Here is a 21152-nt window from a genome sequence, read left to right on the forward strand (position 1 = left end):
TCTGTGTCTGTGTGTGTGTGTCTGTGTCTGTGTGTGTGTGTCTGTGTGTGTGTGTCTGTGTGTGTGTGTCTGTGTGTGTGTCTGTGTGTGTGTCTGTGTGTACACACGCATGCTCAGTTGTGTCTCTTTGTGATCCCATGGACTGTAGCCTGATTCTTTACCACTGAGCCCCTAGGGAAGCAGGGGAGACAGGTACACAGACTGGCTATAATACCTCTGGGAACTTAAGGACTCACACAGGCCATATTGGCAGCTTTCAGGAAGGAGGTGCCTAACTCTTGTGGGAGTGGAAGTGAGACGGTGGGTCGGGGAGGTCTTCTAGAGGAAGGCAGTGTCTTAAAAAGGATAAGCAGAAGTTAGGTAAAAGGCTGGGGCTTGAACAGTTAGATGAGCGGGGTCAGAAAAGTGTCTGTGTCTGTGGCTCCATTCCCCCCTGGCCCCCCGCCAGTCTCCTTTTCTAATCTTGCTGTTTTCAGTCCATAAAGAGAAGTCTCCTTTTGTCTTTGAAGTAACCTATAAAAAGAAAGGCTTTTGTCAGTAACATTTTCACTAGGTTGAAGTGAATGCTGTCTTTTATTATTCTTGGCACACTTCTTGGCATAAGTTAGTGCATTTGGGCATTTTTAGTGTGTGTTCTAATGGTGTCATTTTTGGATTATTTGAGCTTACAGATTTTGCCAAAGACGATAGCAGCAGCATATCTTTCTAAAGTTGGGGTATTCTGATATCCTCCCATCTCAGAACTCCCGGTGACTCTTTCTCACTTAGTTACTTTGCGGTAGGTTTTAAAAGTTATTTTTAACTGAAAAGTTGTAAAAATAGTACAAAGAAGGTCTGCCATTTACTGTTTCGCCATGTTTGATTGTATTTTTGCTCCTCCGTCCCCACCCTCCCCCCTCCCTATTCTGAACTATTTGGGAGTAAGTTGCAGGTATAATAACCCTTTGTCCTCAAGTACTTAGAATATATTTCCTAAAAATAAGAATGTTCTCTTAAAAAACCTTAGTACAGTCATCATGAGGAAATTTAATTTTGTTGTATTCAGTTGCTCAGTCGTGTCCAACTCTTTGCAATCCATGGTCTGCAGCACACCAGCCTTACTTGTTCTTCACTATCTCCTGGAGTTTGCTTCAACTCATGTCTATTGAGTTATCCAGCCATCCATTGATGCTGTCCAATCATCTGATCCTGTTTCCCCCTACTCTTGCCTTCAGTCTTTCCCAGCATTAGGGTCTTTACCAGTGAGTTGCTCTTTACATCAGGTGACCCAAGTATTAGAGATTCAGCTTCAGAGCCTTGTAATTTCCTGTTCCTGCATCCCTGTAACACGTCCCCATAATTCCTTAAGCACTTTATTACTTGTTAAAAAATATTTACACTTTTTATTGGAGCATAGTCTATTCACAATGTTGGGATAGTTTCAGGTACACATCAAAGCGACCCAGCCAAGCACTTTCTTACCTGCTGATACAGTGAGGTCCTCCAGCCTCCTCTTGTCCGTTCCTAGTGCTTTATGTATGTTGACGGTTTTATGATTTTCATGCTCTTAAGGTTTAAGTATTTTTTTTTCCATTTCTCTTTACACTGCAGTGTTGATAGCATCCCAGGTGTTTCCACATTGTGGCCGCTACTTACATCCTCTGACCATCTCCATTTTTGAAGCGTCTCTTCCCAGTTTGGGTAGCTGCAGCAAGTCTCAGAATTCCTAAACTGTGTTAAACTAAGGCATCTTCAGAGGAGTTTCAACCTGATAGTTCTTGTCAGCTGTCCTCACCTACTGTTGATCTGCTTACACTTTTATATGTTCCGCCCTTCCTTGGACTCTCCTTCTACATATGGCACACAAGTCTTGTTGGGGGATACTTGGCCTCTGCTCACCAGGGTCAGTAAATACGCTGCATCCCTATTCTTCCCTCTGGATTGCAGCTGTGGCAATCCTAGCCCTCTTTGATTGCTTTTCGGAAGCCTTTCCACAACTACTAGTGGTAGCTCTATTGATACGTAAGAATTGGCAGGGGCGTTAAAAAAAAATAGGTTATTTAGTGAATCCTGTATTTTCTCAGTGAATGTAACATGTTAATATTTTCCCCTTTGAAACGAGCATATATGTATTACAGGAAATTCAGAAAGCTGGAAAAGCATAAGTGAAAAAAGAGTAAGTACTGCAATATTAGTACTCTCACGGTTATTAGACCTGGGCACAGATAGATCTATGACAGTTAAATCACGTTTACAGTATAAGACTTTTTTTCTTAAAGGACTCTGCTCAGAAACCCTGTGCAGAAACGTATTAACCAAGATGTTTTGGGGGACTTTATTAAACTTTTCTCTCATATATGACAACAGGAAGTGATGTGATCACAGTGTAATAAAGATAAAACTGTATTTGAATTGTAGCTCAAATCATTTTTTTCAGCTCGTTAATGTGCTTTATTGGATAGCCTGTCTGGGCTCCCATCTATTTTCCCAGTAGTTGAAATATTTTCTTAAAAAGTAACTGCTAGATTTTGTTAGACAATCTGAAATGGAGCCATATTTCTGTTAAGGGTCTGACAGTTCACTACTACAGTGAGAACTTGACATCCCCATGAGTTTTTCTAGTTGTGTTCTCTTAATAACTTGAAACCTCCAAGGAGAATAAGGACAATTGCCTTTTTTCAGTTTCTCTGAGCAGACGCCTGTTTTTACCCGATGTACTCAGTACTTTTACAGTGAACATTCATTCACATATTACTTAGAAAAACACCTTCCTCCCCAAACGAAGACCTGACTCAAACCAACAAAATTGAGTGAGACAAAGCACCATGGTGTAGCCCACTTGTGTTCTGAGAAATCTGTTCTGTTTTTGGGGGAGCAGGGGAAGGAGGCGTCTGTGGTCAGAATTCTTAGAGAAGGAGAATCACAGTGCACATGAACAGGGCTAAAAGACAGAAACCTGTGTAAGGCTGACGCGCCTCACACTTAGTTGATCAGTGAACCCTGATTTTGCATAATATCCCTGGACCTAGAGTTCTCTGGAATGCTCTTTGGGAAAGACCAGAGTAGTGTGTAAAGTGCATCAACTGTATTCTAATCACCCCTCTGCTGCCAGAAACTCACTTGTGAAAACGAGGGTGTCAGTAGGATAAACCAGATTTCAGATTACTCTGCGAGAGGTCCAGGTGTGTGTGACACCAGGAATATATGGTATTGATCTGTCTCTGGGTGGAGTCATGAGGATGTGGGTCTGTGGGGGTAGGGGGTCAGAATCCCTTTTTTGGGAAGGGGTTAGGTGGTGGTTTTAGAGGGAACAGAACATGTGTTGAGGCCCAGCTTTTTGCCATACTCCCTAAGCCTGCCATCAGCCCTCTGAAGTTGGTATTCTCCCCTTTGCTGTAGCAAGGAATATTCTGCTTAGAGAAGGGATGGAGTGGCGTTCAGAAGTGTGGTTTCCTGCTCAGTTTGGTCTGCGAGGGGGAATAAAAGCAAGTCTGCCTCGTTCTGCCCAGACCCGTGGTCTTGGTGTCTCTGTTCCCTTTTCTTTTCCCCACTGCACTGAAGCTTGGGAACCACACAGATGGCTCTGCTGTAGTTTCCAGAGTAATCCTCATTGGGCCGGAAGTTATTGAGGCAACCTCTGCCAGTTTCCTCACTTCAGAGGTGGGCGTGGGCGTGCGGGAATGAGATAAGGCGTTTTGCATTGAATCATATTTTCTGTTGGTCTGACTCGCTTGCCTTGAGGCTGATCACTGAGGCTTCTCTTGATCACCACTTGGCTTGCTGCCCCTTAAGAGACTGGAGTTCAGTTCTGCCTGGATCTCAGGTCCTGTGGGCGTGAACTTCCCAGTAACTCCCTAGGGTGGCTGTCCATACCACCCCCATCACTGCCCTCAACCTGCAGCTTCTGAGGTGTCCATACACAGAATCCCAGATTGTTCTGAGATGTGGTGTCTAATTTAGTCCAGCGTATGTATGGATAAACCCACTGAGTCCAGAGTGTAGATGTTTATACCTCCATTTGAGGTTTAGATAGTCTGGAACTGTTCTATGAGGACTGAAACCTGTTGGAAAACTTGTCAGTAGTGAAGGTTGGTTGTGTTTTTCCTGATTATCTCATGAACATGTCGAAAGGTTTGTTTAAAGATAGTCGGCAAGGTCTGACGCAAAATACATTTTAGGGGTAGATACCTAATATACGGGTAAAGATGTCTCCGTCTTAAAGCTGTGCTCTGTGCAGTGACGGAGGCTGGAGGGCTTGGGAGCAGGAAGGACCGTTCCACTGGGATGGAATAAGTGACATTGAGCTTCAGTCCATCTGGGCTTGCAGCTGACCTCCTTCCCCTCCTGGCTCGCACTTCCTGAGATGCTGTACTGCTTCTGAGCTCATTGAGAGTCATAAACTGGACCTGTAATTCACCAGCTTGCAAGGCCTTCTTTAACCGCTTGCAGCCAGAGAGTAATGACAACCTTTAAGATTACAGATTGCTCATTTTCGGCCCTTTCTGTTTCAAGTTATGAATAAAATTTATGAACCAATTACTGGATGGTGGAGCCTGTTTGCGAAGACCAGGCACCCCTGTGTGTCACTGCTGCTGCTTGTATGTGAGAGAGGAGGAGAGACGGGGACAGGTAGAGAAAGGGAGCAGGCAGTCCCCTGGTGTTTCCCCAGATCTTGCATTCTTAATTTGAAATAGTTTCTACAGAAGGCTTAGGGTTACCCAGACCCCATCAGGGATACCAGTTAGTAGGTAACTCCTCAGTGAGTGAATTTTGGTAAGACAAGAAGCAGACCATATTGGGGTGGAAAGATCCTGGGTGTAAAAGAACAGAATTACTCCCTACATAGTCTCTCTGTAAACTGAGGACTTAGAGGGAGACATTTAAAGCCGTGTATAGGTAGCTAGGTTTTCAGTAACCATTTCTGAAATGGCTATAATTACTCAAATCCCAGGTCTTTAAAAAGTCCAAAGGCACAGCAGGGTGGTGTAAGGAGGAAAGCTTACAAAATGATAGGGTGTGACTTAAGTTAGCAAATTGGAACCTGAGCCCTTTTTTTCACTTAAATTTTTTTCTCTTCAGAGACCAGTGAGAATGTTAGCATAACTTTAATGCATTTAAAATTAAAAGTAAGTCCATATTAACCACAGGCATTTTACTTTCTGTCACAAGTTCTAGATATTCTGGCTTGAAATCAGTTATCAGCATGTTCCTTGGATATTTACAGAATCTCATTTATATATTTATTTCTTTCTAGCCTTTTCACTCAGGATTCATCTGAGTGACAGGGAGTGACATTTATTGACTGTGGAGGATAGGTTACATTAATGGATAATTGCAATCCATCTCCCATTGTGAGAGGATCACATTAAATGAGGGATGTTGGCCAAATTTTATTTCTTGTATAGATTTAACTGCAGTCTGTAAGCTCTTTAGAGTGGTTTGTGTGGGATGATTCTGTTTTCTTTCCCACCATGGTTTAATAGGAAGAAAGAATGCATAGTTTTCCTGAACGTTTGCAAGGTAGGGGAAATTACATGGATACTTGAATATGAAATTCAGATCAGGAAGTGAGGCTGCCCCCTTGGTGTGTTGATGGACACATTTTATTATTAGCCTGTGAAGGAAATGTCTGGTTTGATGACTTAGGTTGTAATAAGGAGAGTTCCTTATTTTTCTGGAGTAGTAAAAATATGATTAACATAGATTGTCAGTGTTGGTGAGTTGTATGTTGATGTGTTCTTTTGAGTTACTAGTAACTTAGGGAAAAATAGAGCTGAAATGGGGAAAAATGGCTTATAATTTTGCATACATAAGTTAACAATTCATGACATCCAAACATCCATCCATGACATGCTTCATTTTATAATAATTACAAATATGTTTAAGAGTGATGAAGAAAGCTGTTCGTTGCAGCTTTATTAGCTTGAAAACCTAATGCCCCAAGTTCTGCTTTTGCCTCTGTGATATTTAGCGTGGTATGTGTGTATGCTTTAGGGTGATTCGGAGGTGGTCCCTGTTTCTTTACTCTCTATATTTCAAAAACTTTGTTAGCTTCATTCATTTTTTTTAGTGATTCACTTTTTAAGTTCAAGTAGAATTTCTTATACAGCTGAAATGGGGCTTCTTGCTCATTGCCCAGGATGGGGACAGTTTTAATGCAAAGAGAAAGAGAACATCAAATAGTAGTATACACATTGTGATCACAGGATTTCTGGTGGTTAATTTTCAAAATTGGTGGCAGTTGTGAACCACAAAGAATTTTCAATAAATTTCCTCTTGCTCACACTTGGCAGAATAAAAAGGTTAATTCTAATTTATAAATAAAAATTTATAGGAATCTGGGGCAGATCTTTGACTGATTCCTTCACTACTGTGCCTACACTTGTTTTCTGGTAGAAAGTGTGATGCTGTCCTGAGGCACAGAGACGTCCTTATATAGGGCAGCACTTCTCAGACCTGCATGGGAATCACCTGAGGATCTTATTTGCCATCCCTGTTATGGTTCAGGGCTTGAGAATGCCAGGCGGCTCCCAGACTATACTGAGCAGGGCGCCTGGGGAGGGGCCGGGTCCGAGGCCCAGCAGCTGCTGGTGTTGGCTCTTTATTTATCCTTAGGGCTTGATTGTTCTCAAGTTCAGCCCTTTTGCTTGCTTTATTAACTTATTGGAAGGACCCATTTAAAATGTTTGTCACCCTCTTTGCCCAGTCAAATAAGATCTATTGGGAGAAAGTTACCCCCTAAATAATTGTGACTAAAATCTTTAGTATTAGTTTTAGTACCGGCCTCAACATCCTGCCCCCAAGAAAGTCCCCAATCCTGTCACCATTAAACTAGTGGTAATCTCATTGGACGGGCACGTATTGAAGGAAATAGATATTTCTGACTTTGGACACTGCTGTTTCAGGTGCAGACACTACTATGTGTTGTTCATGTTGCTGCTGCTGCTAAGTCATTTCAGTTGTGTCTGACTCTGTGTGACCCCATAGACGGCAGTCCACTAGGCTCCTCTGTCCCTGGGATTCTCCAGGCAAGAACACTGGAGTGGGTTGCCGTTTCCTTCTCCAGGGCATGAAAGTGAAAAGTGAAAGTGATGTCGCTCAGTCGTGCCCGACTCTTAGCGACCCCATGGACTGCAACCTACCAGGCTCCTCTGTCCATGGGATTTTCCAGGCAAGAGTACTGGAGTGGGTTGCCATTGCCTTCTCCGGTTGTTCATGTTAGGTGCCTTCTTTTTGGTTTACCTGGGGTGAATCCCAGCTGTATGTTTAGTGATAGGTAACCTTGAACCCAGAACTGAACCCCCAGTTCACAGTTTATGGTTTGGAGCACTGGGTCTGAATCCCAGCTGTGCCTCTTATTCAAGCTGGGTGACTTCTAGCAAGTTGCCTAAGTTCTCTGTGCCTCAGTTTCTTCAGATGAGATGATCATATTATCTTCCCCGTGGGGTTAGTCAGTGTCAAGAGCTGTAACCATTGCTAAGTAAGCAGGAGGCAGTGCCTACTCCCCTGGGTAACCAGCCAGCCTGGCTCTCACTTCATGTCTGGCCCTTGCCCTCCATGCCTCCTTTTTCCCGCCTCCTGAAGTTGGTGGTGGAGGGTAGACATGGTTTTTGATCCTCACTAGAGTTTGAGGGAGATGAGCCTGTACTTCTTGGTAGCGTCCCAGAGAGCTGGCCATTCATTCATTCTTTAGAGGAATAACATGAAGCTGGAGGATTCCCAGTCTGCAATAGCCTTTCCCAGGCTGGCAGGTTGCAGACCCTGAAAGAAGCCAGCTGTTGAGGGTACAGCCCTCTCTGCAGCAGCCAGACCATCATCAGATTGCCCTTTACAGAGATGCCCATTTCTGGATGACTGATGCTTTACTTTTGACCTTTGTTCCCTGGTCTTTCCTCCTCTAACCCTTTAATCTTCTCTTAAAAAATCAATCAACAGATATTTTATTGAATGTTTTCCTTGTTGGTCCACAGGATTCTCTGTGGATTTCTGCCCCGAATCCGGTCCTCCATGGTGGCCCTGGACAGTTTCTTGGGCTTACATTTCAAATGTCTGTGTTCCTAGATGACGGCTGGCGGCCAAGCAGGCTCAGCGTTCACCTTGAGTTGTGTGTGTACAGAGCACGTGCTGGTGGCGACAGCCTGGTTCCAGGCGTTCCTGGTGCGGTGGAGAGAGTGGGCCAGCAGCTTGTACACTGTATTTCATCCCCTCAATTGGCTCTTTTCTCTTAGCTGAAGGCTTTTTCAGACCACTTTGGCTGGAACGTCAGAAATCTGTCCTGGGGTCATTGCAGCCTCTTGAGTGCCCCTTGGGAGCGAGCACAAGCCTGGGGGTTAGTGGTCCAGGATTTCTTGCCCATAATTTCCACCTGGAAGATAAGCCCGTCCAGGGCTATGGCTGCTTGCTTTTGTAAGGCCTTCTGTCTTTGGAACAGTAGCCGTACTGCTAGCATCGCTTACAGTAGTTTTGAGGAACTACTTAAAAACTGTCTACTTAGGTTGGCTAGTCCTCTTGAACACACGCCCCTCCGTGAGGTCACTGCGATGGGGCTTCCTCTTCTGGTTGAATCTGGGTGCATTCCTGCAGATTCCGCCCCAGGGGCCTGGCTGGGAAAGGGGGTTGCAGGCTGGTGACATTGCTTTACTCTGGAGATGGAGAGACCTCACGGTGCCTTGGGTAGTTCCTCCGTTTCACCGCGTTCCAGCCCCTTCTTCTTCACCGTGGTTCAGCTTAGATTAACACTAGTTTCCTTCTCCGGTGATGTTTCCATCTTGGGAGGAGGTTAGGTTGAGGCCGGGATGGGGAAGGGTGAGTAAAGCAGCTTATTTCCCCCTGGACCGTGACCTCGCTGTTGGCTAACAGGCCAGGAGCAGATGTCCTTGTTGACTGAGAGTAAACAGAGTTCAAGAGGGTCTTATGGGTTCCTGGCCTTGGTTTTCTCCCTGATCTCTCTGGATTATTCCTTCAGTACCTAACATTCTGTCTGTAAGAGAGGTGCTTACATTTCAAATGAAGTCTCAGGAATTACCTGGGCAGGGTATGAATGTTTACAAAGAGGTCTCACCATCTCTCTAGGGTACTGTGCTGTACACAGTATATACATACATACACATACACGTCATTTTGAACATTTTCAGGTTAAGAATTTCCTAGTATTCACCAGTCTGTTGACAGCATTTTTTAAAATGCACAGAACAACTCAGTTTACATTTCTCGAGGCCCACTTGTGTGGGACCAAGTAGATTTCTTTTCTGAATGTCAGGTTTTTCAAAGCTGTAGCAGTTAGCAGCAGTTTCTCAAGGCATTCAGTGTTCAGAGTTTCTGCTGGCAGCTAACTTTGGTTTTCATACTTGGAGATTCACAAATGGCAGACACTCCGGGTGCTTTGCAGTCAGGTTGTTGTATTTGGTGTGTATTTGTATGCTGTGTCCTGAGTTGATGTACTCAACTCCAGCATCAGCGACCACAAAATTAAATTAACAGTGAGGCAGGGACTTCCCTGGTGGTTCAGTGGCTAAGATTCCAAGCTCCAAATGCAGGGGACTGGAGGTTCGATGCCTGGTCAGGGAACTAGATCCCGAAGGTCGTGACTAAGACCCAGTGCACCCAAATAAATGAATAAATAAATAAAAACAAATAAATATTTTTTTAAAAAATGAGTCAGGAGTTGTTGGCTTGGCTTAAGGACCTTAAGGATCATTCCATTTAGTCCAAATTCTGAGAAACTGAAAAGAATGCTACCTTCTTTAAACTAGTTTTCAGATGCTTTAAAGAAATGTTGAACTTTCAAGTTGAAGTACCTAGATCAAGAAACAATCTTATCAGCCCCTCCCAAGAAAAGTTACTTGTAGTTTAGTTTTGAATTGTTTGGACTTTTAAACAGACATAGGCCCAGGAAGACCTTTTACAAGGGGAAAGAGACAGCACAACGGTGTAAAGGAATATAGAAGCAAAAGCTCGAGAGACAAAGTGGGTGGAGAACAGAATGAAGGGGGGGAAGGTGGGCGCCATCCTTTCTCCTCACCTCATCCTTCTGCTTTGAATTTTAAATGTCTGTTTTCTTTGTTCTGTTTTTAGTCAATGGCAGTTAACTTTTACATTCAAACTTTAAAATTCCTTGGAGCTCTGCTTGGAGGAAGGGGTTGTGGTTTATACAAAACACTTGTGTCTCACCCACAAGGAAATTGGACCTGTCCATTCTGGAATTTCATTACGTAGTATTTATTTGAGGCTGGAGGTTGCTCTGGGTGTTTCTCCTTTTCTGACAATGGCCTGCTGTGAATCCAGAACACTTGTTTATGGGAGGGGGAGAGATTTTGTGTATTTCTGTACATTAGCTCATCTCTCGCTTTGATTCTGTGATTAGTTGACTTTCAGACTTAGCACTAGTAGCCAATGAGAAATACATCCATTGCCCAGATATCCTAGGAGAGCAGAGCCTGGTTTTAGTTAATATGCCCAGTTCATTATAGTGCATAATTCATAAGGTCCAAGAAATCCAGACTCCCAGCCATTGTGGTTTAAAACTTGATTATTTTCTCTGGAGCCAGTAGAGTGACAGCTCAAGCCAGCGCTTGCCACACTGGAGACGCTGTCATAGTTTTCCTCCTTCAGAACAGTCTCCGTCCAGTGTCCCTGCCACAGTCTGTTGGTGACAGTGCTACCTCCTTGAGGTTTCCCAGTCTTTTGAATTGGCACAGGGAAATGGTTTTGTGTTTTGTTTTTTCCCCTATAATGTCCCTTGGCCGTTTCCAGTTATTTCCCTGAAATCCTAGTGAGTCTTGTTGAACTCTTTTGTGTTGCTTTGGGAACCCAACCGCCATTTGAAACACCCTTGTTATGATGAAATGCATCCTGAGTTTTAAACAGCCAGTTATAAATGAACTATCAGAAGGTGGACTGCTTGTATTTTTAAAGTCACCTCTTCACCAGCCTTTTTGTTTCCTTCAGTCCTGCATTATTCTCATGAGTGTTGTCCCTCTCTTTAAGTACACATGGAAATGATGACACTGATGGTGTGAAGTTAAATGGCACTTCCTGTATGCTGGGCACTCGTCTCGGCGTTTTCCATGTGTTAACCCATATGATTCGTACAGCATCTGTGTTGCATGGTACTGTGAACTCCGTGATAGGAATGTGGAATATGGAAATAGAAGGCAGAAGGGGCCAAGCTCACAGACTCCTGAGCCTTTTTTATTGTCCCCCAGAACTTGATGCTGGCACTCAGCTTGTCACTTCACTCATCCCCCTGCCTTTCTAAAGAAACTCTTGTTTAAATAGAAACACAGCATTATTTTCCTCCTTCCTCGACTTTGCTTTAAAAAAAAAAAGGTATCTTTTAGAAACTTACTTCATTTACATATGAACGTTGGTAAAAATTGAGGAAGAGATAATCCTGTCCCGCTGTGGTTAAATAGTGACAGTTGATCTGTTGAATACCTTCCTTCTGTAAAAAACAGAGATTAGGCAATTACAACAAATGTTTTCATGAGAGTCATTTGCTCTTATTACATATATTACAGTGAGGGCCTTAAGCTGTGAGGCTAAGCGAGACCCTCCCCATTTCGCAAAGACAAAACGTCATTGCTGTTGGCAGTGACTGAATCCATCATTTGATCGACTGGGACTTTTTTGCTTATTGGGGAAATTGATTCTCTTGGGAGCATTTTGTGTGCAGTTGGTATGCTGTGTGCTCTGCTAGTTAGGGCAACACAGGAAAAGTTTCGTCATGGCTTTTCTCTGGTCTCATTTGAAGAGCACTGTGCGGAGCCCTCCGGAGGGCTGACACAGTAGTAGTTGAACACGAGTGACGCTGACCCAGTCTTTCCCCTGCCAGGATCCCTGCCTGCCTCAGCCTCAGTGCTTAAAGCCACACAGGGTCGTGTTGGATAGCTCTTTGGGAAGATTCCATGCTCTTTCCATCTCTTTATCGGGTTGCCTTCTTATCCTCAGAAGGAGCTAAATAAACATAATTCCCATCTAACAGACTTAGTGTTCATCTTCTCTAGGCTAAACTGTGTTTCCGCAGCCAGTTAAATGCTCCTCCTTCTGGTTGTGGCGATCCTGTCTGAATCCTTCCAAAATCGATAACCTGCATTTTCAGCTTTCTCTGTGTACTAGAACTCGTGCGATATTTTGCATACCGTTTTGACTCAGCCTCTCTGCTTCTAGGAATTTATTTAGACTTGGCCACAGGGTTGTGTATCAAGTGTATTTCACTGTGTATCACAGTGAAAAATTGTAACCAGTGGGGGATTGGTTAAATTAGTGAACATCTGTTCCATGCAATCATTAAAATGCTCTGGTAGCAAGAATATTTAATGACATAATGTAGTAAGTGAAAAAAGCAAGTGACAAAATAGTGTGTAGAGTTTAATCTTTTGTGGTTATAATAATTCAAATAAAGAGTGTATTTGTTTAGGAAAAGTACTGTAGGAGGAAACACACACAAATACATGCACACCAAAACCAGCAGTATTTTGTCTGAGTGATCAGAATAAGTTTAGTTTAATTTTTGTTTGTTTATCTGAGGAATATTTATTGATATACCATCTGCCAGGCACTCAGTAGTGAACAGTGGCTGTGACGTTATTCTAGAGGGAGGGGACAAGTGCTTTGATAGACTAGGTGTCCAGGATGCTGTGGGCACACTTTGGAAGGACAACTTAGACTTCCTGGATGTCACAGTGTAGACACTTGGAGGATAGGAATTTAGCTGATGAAGATGGGATTGAGAGAGCAGTGTCTTCAAGAGTGAGATGGAAGGTCTCAATGTGAAAAATCACGCAGGAGTTTGGGAAGAGGGAGCAGTGCTCGAGATAAGGCAGTTTTGTATTTTTTCCAAGAAATAAGCATTGCAGTGTAATTTTTAGAAAAAGGCATCTAAAATCTTGGGAAAACAGAGAGTCGCCGTGTCTTAAGAGAAGCCGCTTATCCAGCTGTGGATTGAGACAAGGGAGGGTTTCCACAGATGGACTGGTGGGGCTGGGCGGGGCATCTCTGGTGAAATGGATGAATACCAGATAGCTAATTTAATTTCTAAGAGTGCTGCTTGGATGCCTTTGCCCCCTGCTACTGGTTAGAGCAAAGTGAGCATGTGATTTATGTAAAAATACATGAAAATGAGCTTTTATCATAACCCTGCAGAACAGTGTAAAAGCAATGCTTCCTGCTGTAGCCACTTTACAGAATAAAAGTAACAAAATCGGTATTCTTTACAAATGACTAGTCACAGTGGAAAATACTGTCTGCTGAACTTACCATTTACAGATAGCATTAATAAGTGCACCCCTCATCCCCCCATGTTACCCCAACCAAAACTGAAATGGTGATTTACATGCAAAATGCAAGGTGAGTGGAACAGTGGTTCAGAGCCCTGAACTCTGGAGATGGGGTTCTCAGGACGCCGTGAGCCATGCTGCTCTCTTTGTACTTTTTGCCAGGTGGTTCTGGAGAGCTGGGGATGGAAATGGGCCTGAGTCTTCTGACTGATCCTTCCCAGGAGGTGGGATTTAACCTCAAACACCCAGGACCCTCTGACCAGATTTAGACCACAATTATTGTCTTAAAAATAGCTCTTGGATGTGACGCCTGCCAGGATGATTTGTAAATCATTTCATGCCAAAAACTGAGCTGACTTTGGTTTGTGGGCTGCTGGGAACAGGTTCTGATGCTCTGTGTCTCCGTGGGGCTGCCTGCCCTGAGTCCCCTTATGAGACCTCTCATGGAGTTCTTGACATTGGAGTGCCAGGGCTGGCTCCTGTAGGATGCCGAGGTTTGCCATAGCACTTTCTGGAACTCTGGTGGAGTAATTTCTCTCAGACCTTTCCCCGTGGAGCATGGACTGGGGCAGGGGTTCACATCCCCCCACCCGCAGTTGGATGGCCTCCCCCCAGGGAAGAGGGTGCTGGTCTCCTGCTTCTTGCCCACCTTGTGGGGAGCCTCCTTCCGTTTGAGACCTCGCTGGATTTGAAAAAGGATGAAGATGTCTGAGCAAGCCTTTTCTCAACACAGGTCAATACTGGATTTGCTTTTCTGCCCAGCACAGAAGCAAATCCCTTAATTTAACATAAACCACAAATCGTATCTGATTCAGCTTGTACAAAGGTGACTTTCTCTCTCTCTCTTTTAAAAGGTAAAACCTGCTTTTTCTTTAAATATCCCAAGGCCTTACAGGGAGTTTCTATCATAAATATTTCTTTACTAAGTCACTTTTCACAACCTCAAACTTGGGGGAATTTCCCCACATTTGGATCCAGTCCCTGAATTGTGTCACCCAAGGTGTGGCTTCTGGCATTGACTTGTGTTTAACACGGGTGGCTGCTTTCCAGAAAAATCAGTTTAACCCAGTGAGTTGTCACAACTGCACCTCCCCTCTTCTTTTTGAAAACAGTTGTAAATTAGTTCAAATGTCTTAAAAAAAAGTTTCTCAAGGTTCAATTTACAACTGCAACTCTTGCAAGCTCACGTTTTGGTAAGTTTTGGTGACTGCCCACACCTGGTATTATATGTAACACTTCTATCCCCTCAGAGAGGTCCTGCTGACAAATCCCCCCGCCAGGTCTGGGCCAGTGTTGTAAAGGTTCATGAGAATGGAAGCAATCCTGTGTCTAGGTCTCTTCATTGGAATGCTTTTGAGGTTCATACATGCTGTTTGTACCAATAAGTTCTACCCTGTTATGGCTGAATAGTCTTTTTTTCATTTTGGTTTTCTTTGTTTTTCTTTCTCTTGTCTTTCCTCCTCAGAGGGTCTGGCGGTTCCGTTATTGCTCAGAGAGTCCATTTCTTAACTGGGCATTAAGACAAACTTTAGCATTCACAGACTGAAGAAGCTGAGTACCTGGGGAGCTGATCCAGCCAGATTGCATCCTCATCCCTCTAGATGAGGGAGAGAAACAAGCAGACTATTCAGCAGACCCACGCCTTGTTCCTTAGCTTCAGAGCTGAGAGGAAGCACTGGACTTCTCGCTCTTCCCTTTGGTGTCTTTCCCTTAAAACAGGCCTGCAGCGTGCAGTTGCACAAAATATGGACATTTTTGTTTGTGTTACATGTTTTGAAACTTCATTTGGCGGGGGAGATAATTCAGTGCTGAATATCACAGAGTTCAGCTTGGGTAGCTAGCTGTCTCTTTCCTTGGTAACCTCTTTATATCCCCCCCCCCTTTTTTTGGCCGCACCTATGGGATCTTAGTTCCCCAACCAGGGATCGAACCCATGCCCCTGCATTGGGAACACGGAGTCCTAACCACTGGACCACCAGGGAAGTGCTCTGCTTGCCTTCTTTGGGTCAGAGCGGGAAAGTGGGCCAGAGCGACTCCAGGTGGGGAAGAGTCACGGAGTCTGGGGTGCAGGAGACTGTCTCCTGGTCTCTGCTGACCTAGTTTTCATCAACGGGAAGGCCCCATCCTCCTATCCGAGTGGCCCTGTGTGGCTGGTTGGTGTACGCTGTGACTTCTCTCTTTTTCTGTATGAAGAAAGTGCTGTGTTTGGAGCAGGTATCCTGGCTGGGGTGTGGGCAGGGTGGTGGCTGGGTTGGGAATCCGGGGCTGTGCCAGCTCCACCTCGGCCCAGAGGCTCTGCGTAAATCCTGGGAACCGGGGCGCAGTTCTCACAGAGCTGGCCTTTGGGCCTCTTCACTGTGGCCTCACGTTTTCAAGAGAGCCATCTTTCCCGAAAAAACCTGCCCTCCCCACTGAGGTGGCACCAGGGTGCTGCTCAAGTCAAGAGCGGGCGGGTCCTCAGTGCTTGGGCAGAAGGGGGCGTGTCTGGGGCGTGTCCGGGGGCGGTGCTGACAGACCATGTCTAGTGTATGGGGTGCTGCACAGCCTCACAGAAGTGCTGTCTTTTCTCTGTGGCGCTAGTCTTTTAACTTGCAAATCTGGGGAGGAAAGTAAGTGGACTGAAAGTAAGTGGACTTGGTGGGAACAGTCCCTGGTGATTCGGAGAAACTTCACTGCATGTCAAGAACCTGTCGTTAGAAGCTCATTTCTTCCCACCTGGGACTTCTCAAAGCTGTGCCTTCAGTGCCTTTGCCGTCTTAGCCTTCCCCTAACTAGCTGAGCCGGCAGGTGTGGGGCGTGTGGTTACCTTTGTCTTTCTCTTTCCAAACAGCCCTAGGCCCGCTGCTCCCAAAGCCCTCAGGGAGGGCTCAGGCGCTCTTCAGTGTCTTGTTTGGGGGAAATAACACTGTGTTTGGGTCCAGGGTATAGCCAATAGAAGTGACCAGTTCTGCATAGCAGCTATTCCGGTGATGGGTTCACAGGCAAGGACGGCTGTGGGGCCTCCTGAGGTCCAGGCCTGGCTGAAGGGCTGCGAGTATCCCGGCTGGACTGGAACCCGGGCCCTGTGGCCCCTGGCGGGCCCGCGCCACGCCCGCCCCACTGTGCTGCTCTGCTGCCAGGTGCTGTTAGCGCCACCCTCTTATTTCTAGCGTGTGCCACTGGCTCAGCTACCACGCTTGCTACTGCCTCGTCGGTTTAGAGTATGAACTCCGTGAGAGCAGGAACTTATTTATTCTTGCTCACAGATCCTCCTCAGGCACCTAAAGCGGTGCTTCTTAAGTATTTGTTGAAGGAGCAAATGAGTAAATAGTACTTGGAGATTTGCTGTCATTCCCTTTGTGACTTCTGGTGTAAGATTTCTCATATGCATGCTAAGTCGCTTCAGTCGTGTCTGACTCTTGACAACGCCATGGACTGCAGCCCACCAGGCTCCTCTGTGCATGGGATTCTCCAGGCAAGAATACTGGAGTGGGTTGCCATGCCCTCCAAGATAGAGCTTTAGTTCAGTGAATGACACTGAGAGGTGAGTGAAAAGCCATGCACTGGATGTATAACCCATGCAGTTTCTTTGGTTCTTGTGTGTTGAGGCTTAGAGACCCCCGGAAATGGCAGTGAAGGCCTCTTGGATTAGGGAGGAAAGAGGAAGCTTTGAATTCGCAGAATGGCAGAGGGGAACCCACAGATGTCAGAGGAAAAGTTGAGGGGCTGTGAAACAAATGGGCAGAAAGGATTTGTCAGCTGTTATTCTTGGTTTCTGGAGTGTGTTGGTAAAACAGAACGTCTGCACAGCTGGCCTGCTTTGTTCACTCCTGGCTGCCCTGGCAAAGCCTTTCACAGGAAACACATGAGTGGAACGCTCGTCCAGAGACCGTCACTGTCCTGCCCTAGGTGGATTCTGTCAGAAAGAAGAGTACAGACTTGTTTTTGTTACAGTTGTTGCTTCCTGAAGACGCCAGCTAGTGGACAGTCTGCAGGACGACAGAGCGTCGGGACCGGCAAGCTGGTCCCTTAGGACTTTGCTTGCTTCACTCCATTGTGGGTGGCTTAGCAAAGCTGATGCCTTACTATCCTCCCCCCGCTGCCTGATACCACTGGCTTCCCAGGGCAATGAGAGGGACTGTGTGAAGTTACATCTTAAAGCATTACATTTTCAAATGTAACTTGGATCTTAGCAGGGGAAGCATGGCAGAATCAGTTTGACCCTTCAGTTTGCTCATTCTGGAGCCGCCATGCAGCTGGAATACCTTCACACTTAGGATGGGGTTCGTCCAAGACAGATAAAGTGGCTGCTCCAGGGACCCCATGAGTCGTGCTGGCCCTGAGTTCCTTGAAGAAACGAGTGGAGTTTATGCCCAGCTCCTTCATGTCTTACTCAGTTTGAGTCTTGAGTCCGGTACTGTAATCGGAAGTGGGAAAAGCAAGTCCTGTGGGGGGTGGGGGGGCGGTGTGCCAGCTGGGCCTGGTATCCTGTCCCTACACCAGCACTTGCTGGTACTGACTTGGAATCAGATTTCTTTCTGGCTCCCAAATCTATAAAAGAAGAAAGTAATGCTTTAAAAATGAATCTTCTCTTTAGATTGATTTCCTAATGATGGAAGACTTAGTAAGCTGGAGCTGGAGCTCATTCCCAAGGGCCCTGCCTTTGTTTGGTTCTTTTCTGTAAATGTTTAGTGTTTTCTCAACTAATGCCACAAATACAACTAAAACGGTGACCTCTGCACATTTTGAGTCTAAAAATGGAGCTGCTTGCTTGAGAAGCTCTATGAAATGCAGATTCTGTTGTTATTTAGCCAAGGTTCCCAGTTAGGAATCTTTTGTAAGAAAGATTGCGTCTGTAATAAGGGTTGTTGCTGAGTTTGGTAGAACTCCTGATGCTTGGTACTGCTTGAAAGCAAAGATGTCTAGGGCTGTCGTTAGCAGTAATCAGTATCACGGGAAAAGTGAAAAGCCACCTTGATTTCTTTCCCCTTTTCGAGCACTGGAGGACTGTGAACGCTGCTCCCAGAGAAGCAGCACTTATTTCAGTTGGTTATGCCTGTGGGCGAGATGACGAAGGGAGAGGATGCTCAGTGAGCTGTGCCTGGGGCGTTTCTCTCTAGACCAGCACCTCAGGTGGATTTTGGGGTGAACCCAGAGGCCCCAGTAGTGTCATTGCTCTTAGGTAAAGCACTTGAAGTCCGTGAGACTCCTTGTTGGAGACGCGGAAAATGAATTTCCTCATTGCACAGATTGTCTGTCTGTCTTATGTTTTGGAATGCCATCATCAGTCTCTTTAAAAGAGCCCAGCTCTTGTTCAGTTTTGAACAAACCTTTGAAGCCGTGTGATCACTTATAAGGGTTGCTTGAAGCCTTGAGTTCAAATCTCAGCTCTGCTTCTAGTGGAATGACTGTGGGCAAGTCATTTAGCCTGCCAGCACGTCAGTTTCCTACTTGTGTTAATAAAAAGAGGATAATAGTAGCTTAGAGTAGCTGGGGGCTTTAGATGAGTGTGTCTGGTCTAGAATGAATCCCTGTAGGCACTAAGTATTAGCAGTTGTGATTTTTATACATCCTTTCCCCACCGGTTATTTATAATTAGAAATGGCACGTTGCCTTAGCATTCAACTTGTTTCTATCAATTTAGCAATAGAATTTTCAAAGTCAGAAATAATTTCTTCCTGTCCTCCTTAAGAAACTCCCTTCAGAAAAGGGGAAAAAACAACTCAGCACCAGTTCAGAAATAAATCAGTCTGTGAAACAATAGCGCATGTCAGTTTTTCCCCCCCTTTACTTGAAAATGCAAATCTCTCTTAGGATAATAACAATAGTTTGGCTTCTGAGGTGGTTGTGGTTTGGTGTGACTTGGGGAGTCATTTAAGGGTGATGAATGGATTCATAGTAAAGATATGCTTTAGTTTGAAATCTGAGATATTCAGCAGACATTGCCCCGAAAGTCATTTCCCCCAAAACTCCCCAGGAAATTTTTACCTTTACTTTAGGAAACCTAGAGGTTTGCCTCTTGATTTTGCCCTGCTTGCAAGATCAGTGTAGGTGAGTTTTTCCAAAGTTAACCAGTGGGCCCAGAATACTTACTGGATCATTTGTATCTTTTGGATTTTTGTTTGAATTAATTTCTCTCGTTGAGTCGGCTGTGATTGCCTGGGCATTTGTTCTGGGCCCCTGCACTCCAGGCTAGGGGATGAATTACCGTCAAGGACCACACAAAGCTCGGGTGCGCAGAGGTGTCTTGGGGTAGGGAGATGTTGATCCTTGTCAGGGCTTTCTTTTCAGAACCAGCCCTGCTCCCCCAGGACTTGTGTGTTTAGGCCTCTCTTCCCTGCAGCACAAGAGGTGGGCACGCAGAGGGAGGCAGAGGAGTTCTGCTGGTGATCCTGGGCTTGGAGAATGAGAACGATTCCTCAGATAGAGCTCGCTCTGCCTTTGTCTTTTAACCGAAAAGGGAAAGCTGGGCCTGAGGACCAGTGGCTTTGTAGCAGCATTCGGAGAGGGGAAAAACAGAAGGGAACAGGTTGGATGGAGCTGTGCCCTGGCTCTCTGATCATATGTCCTTCTTGATGTCTGCTGTAGGGTACCCGGGACCTTTTACATATTCAGCAAGAACGTTTTGTGTTTCCTTGTCAACAAGCTTGCTGTGCGCTGGCCGCACAGTTGCTGGGAAGTAGAGGCCAGTAGTCTTGTACCCTCGTTCCCCAGAGCCACCCACGCCCTGCTTTTAACCATAAGGCATCTCAGAGGAGCATCATTTGGGGCAGGTCTAATTCCCAGATGTGCCTGTGCCAGGGTTGGCCAGCGTCGGCCAGCGTCGCGTGTCGTTAAGAGAGTATTTTGGGGAGCCGAGACAATGAGGGATGGGAAAGGTAACAAAAACCTCTTGGGATTCCTGGATTGCTCAGGATGTTATAAACAGTAAGTGCTGCCTTTGATCTTGGAGGGTGGTGTGGGGCAGGCAAGAGAGGGGGTGGTGGTTACTGAGAAGAGAGCTGGAGCCAGACAGCCATAATGGCCTGTCCAAAGGCTGCCGTGAGTCCCAGTGGCAAGGAGCTCTGTGCTTGCCACTAATTTCTGTTTTCTTTGCTGTGGTCGGCTTTATTAAAAGGGCATAAGGAAGCAGCCTAGACATTCAGTTCTAATCAGTTTTCTGAGCTAACAGCGGGGAGAACGAAATCAGGCCTTTGGTGATGTCAGAAAGGATGACGGACTGGCTTTAGGGCTTATTCCCCTTCTTGGGGGAGGAGCGATATATATATATGGAATGTTATAAATCATCAAAGAGATTCAGGAGACAGAAACAGCCTTTTCCTCCTTTTGGAAACCTGGGGTCAACGAGGGGCTGCTGCCTTAAATATGATTTTCAAAGGATGCCTCTGACAGTCATTGTGTGTAATTTTTTCCTCTACTCAGTTCCAAACTTTTGTTATTGTGTGTGTGAGTGAGATGGATTTACCTGGCTTCGGTTTATGCAACAGAACTTGGAAGTGGGGTCTGTACTGGAGGATAGGAGGGAAAATAGAACCTGCAGATGGCCCTATAACTCTCTGTGAGGGTAAACCTAGTCAACAGCTGCAAATTATGTAAATTGAATTCGATAATCAAGCTTCTGGCTCTCTTGCCTCATCTACATTTTGATTTCAGAGAAGTTCAGCCCCGAAGTTCAGCCTTCTGTGAACTGGAGGTCAGCACTGAGGTATTTCAGTCACACCCCAGGTAGGCAGTGTGTCTATGGAAATAGAAGTTGGTGTAATAATTTCAAGTAGGCATAGCTATATTGCTAGAGCCTGGTTAATTTGAGCTCCCCAGATTCTTCCATCCTCACAGTATGTTTTTCAGTATGTTTCAAAAAGGTTAGAACTTTGTAGCTGTCTCCTTATCAGCATGGTTCACTTACGATCCTGTGCA

At 45.3% G+C, this 21152-nt stretch overlaps 1 protein-coding gene and 1 long non-coding RNA gene across 4 annotated transcripts in view; both read left to right on the forward strand.

Annotated features, from left to right (window-relative positions):
- JARID2 (jumonji and AT-rich interaction domain containing 2) overlaps positions 1 to 21152 on the forward strand; it is a 230436-nt gene that overhangs the window by 37858 nt on the left and 171426 nt on the right. The gene's annotated exons all lie outside the window — the stretch shown is intronic.
- LOC120869940 lies at positions 157 to 20390 on the forward strand. Its single transcript, XR_005722677.1, has 3 exons — positions 157 to 1245; positions 3640 to 3645; positions 20381 to 20390. It is a non-coding gene; the product is annotated as an uncharacterized LOC120869940 (long non-coding RNA).

Source organism: Oryx dammah, unplaced genomic scaffold, assembly GCF_014754425.2.
Source record: "Oryx dammah isolate SB20612 unplaced genomic scaffold, SCBI_Odam_1.1 HiC_scaffold_11, whole genome shotgun sequence".
Taxonomy (NCBI): Eukaryota; Metazoa; Chordata; class Mammalia; order Artiodactyla; family Bovidae; genus Oryx; species Oryx dammah.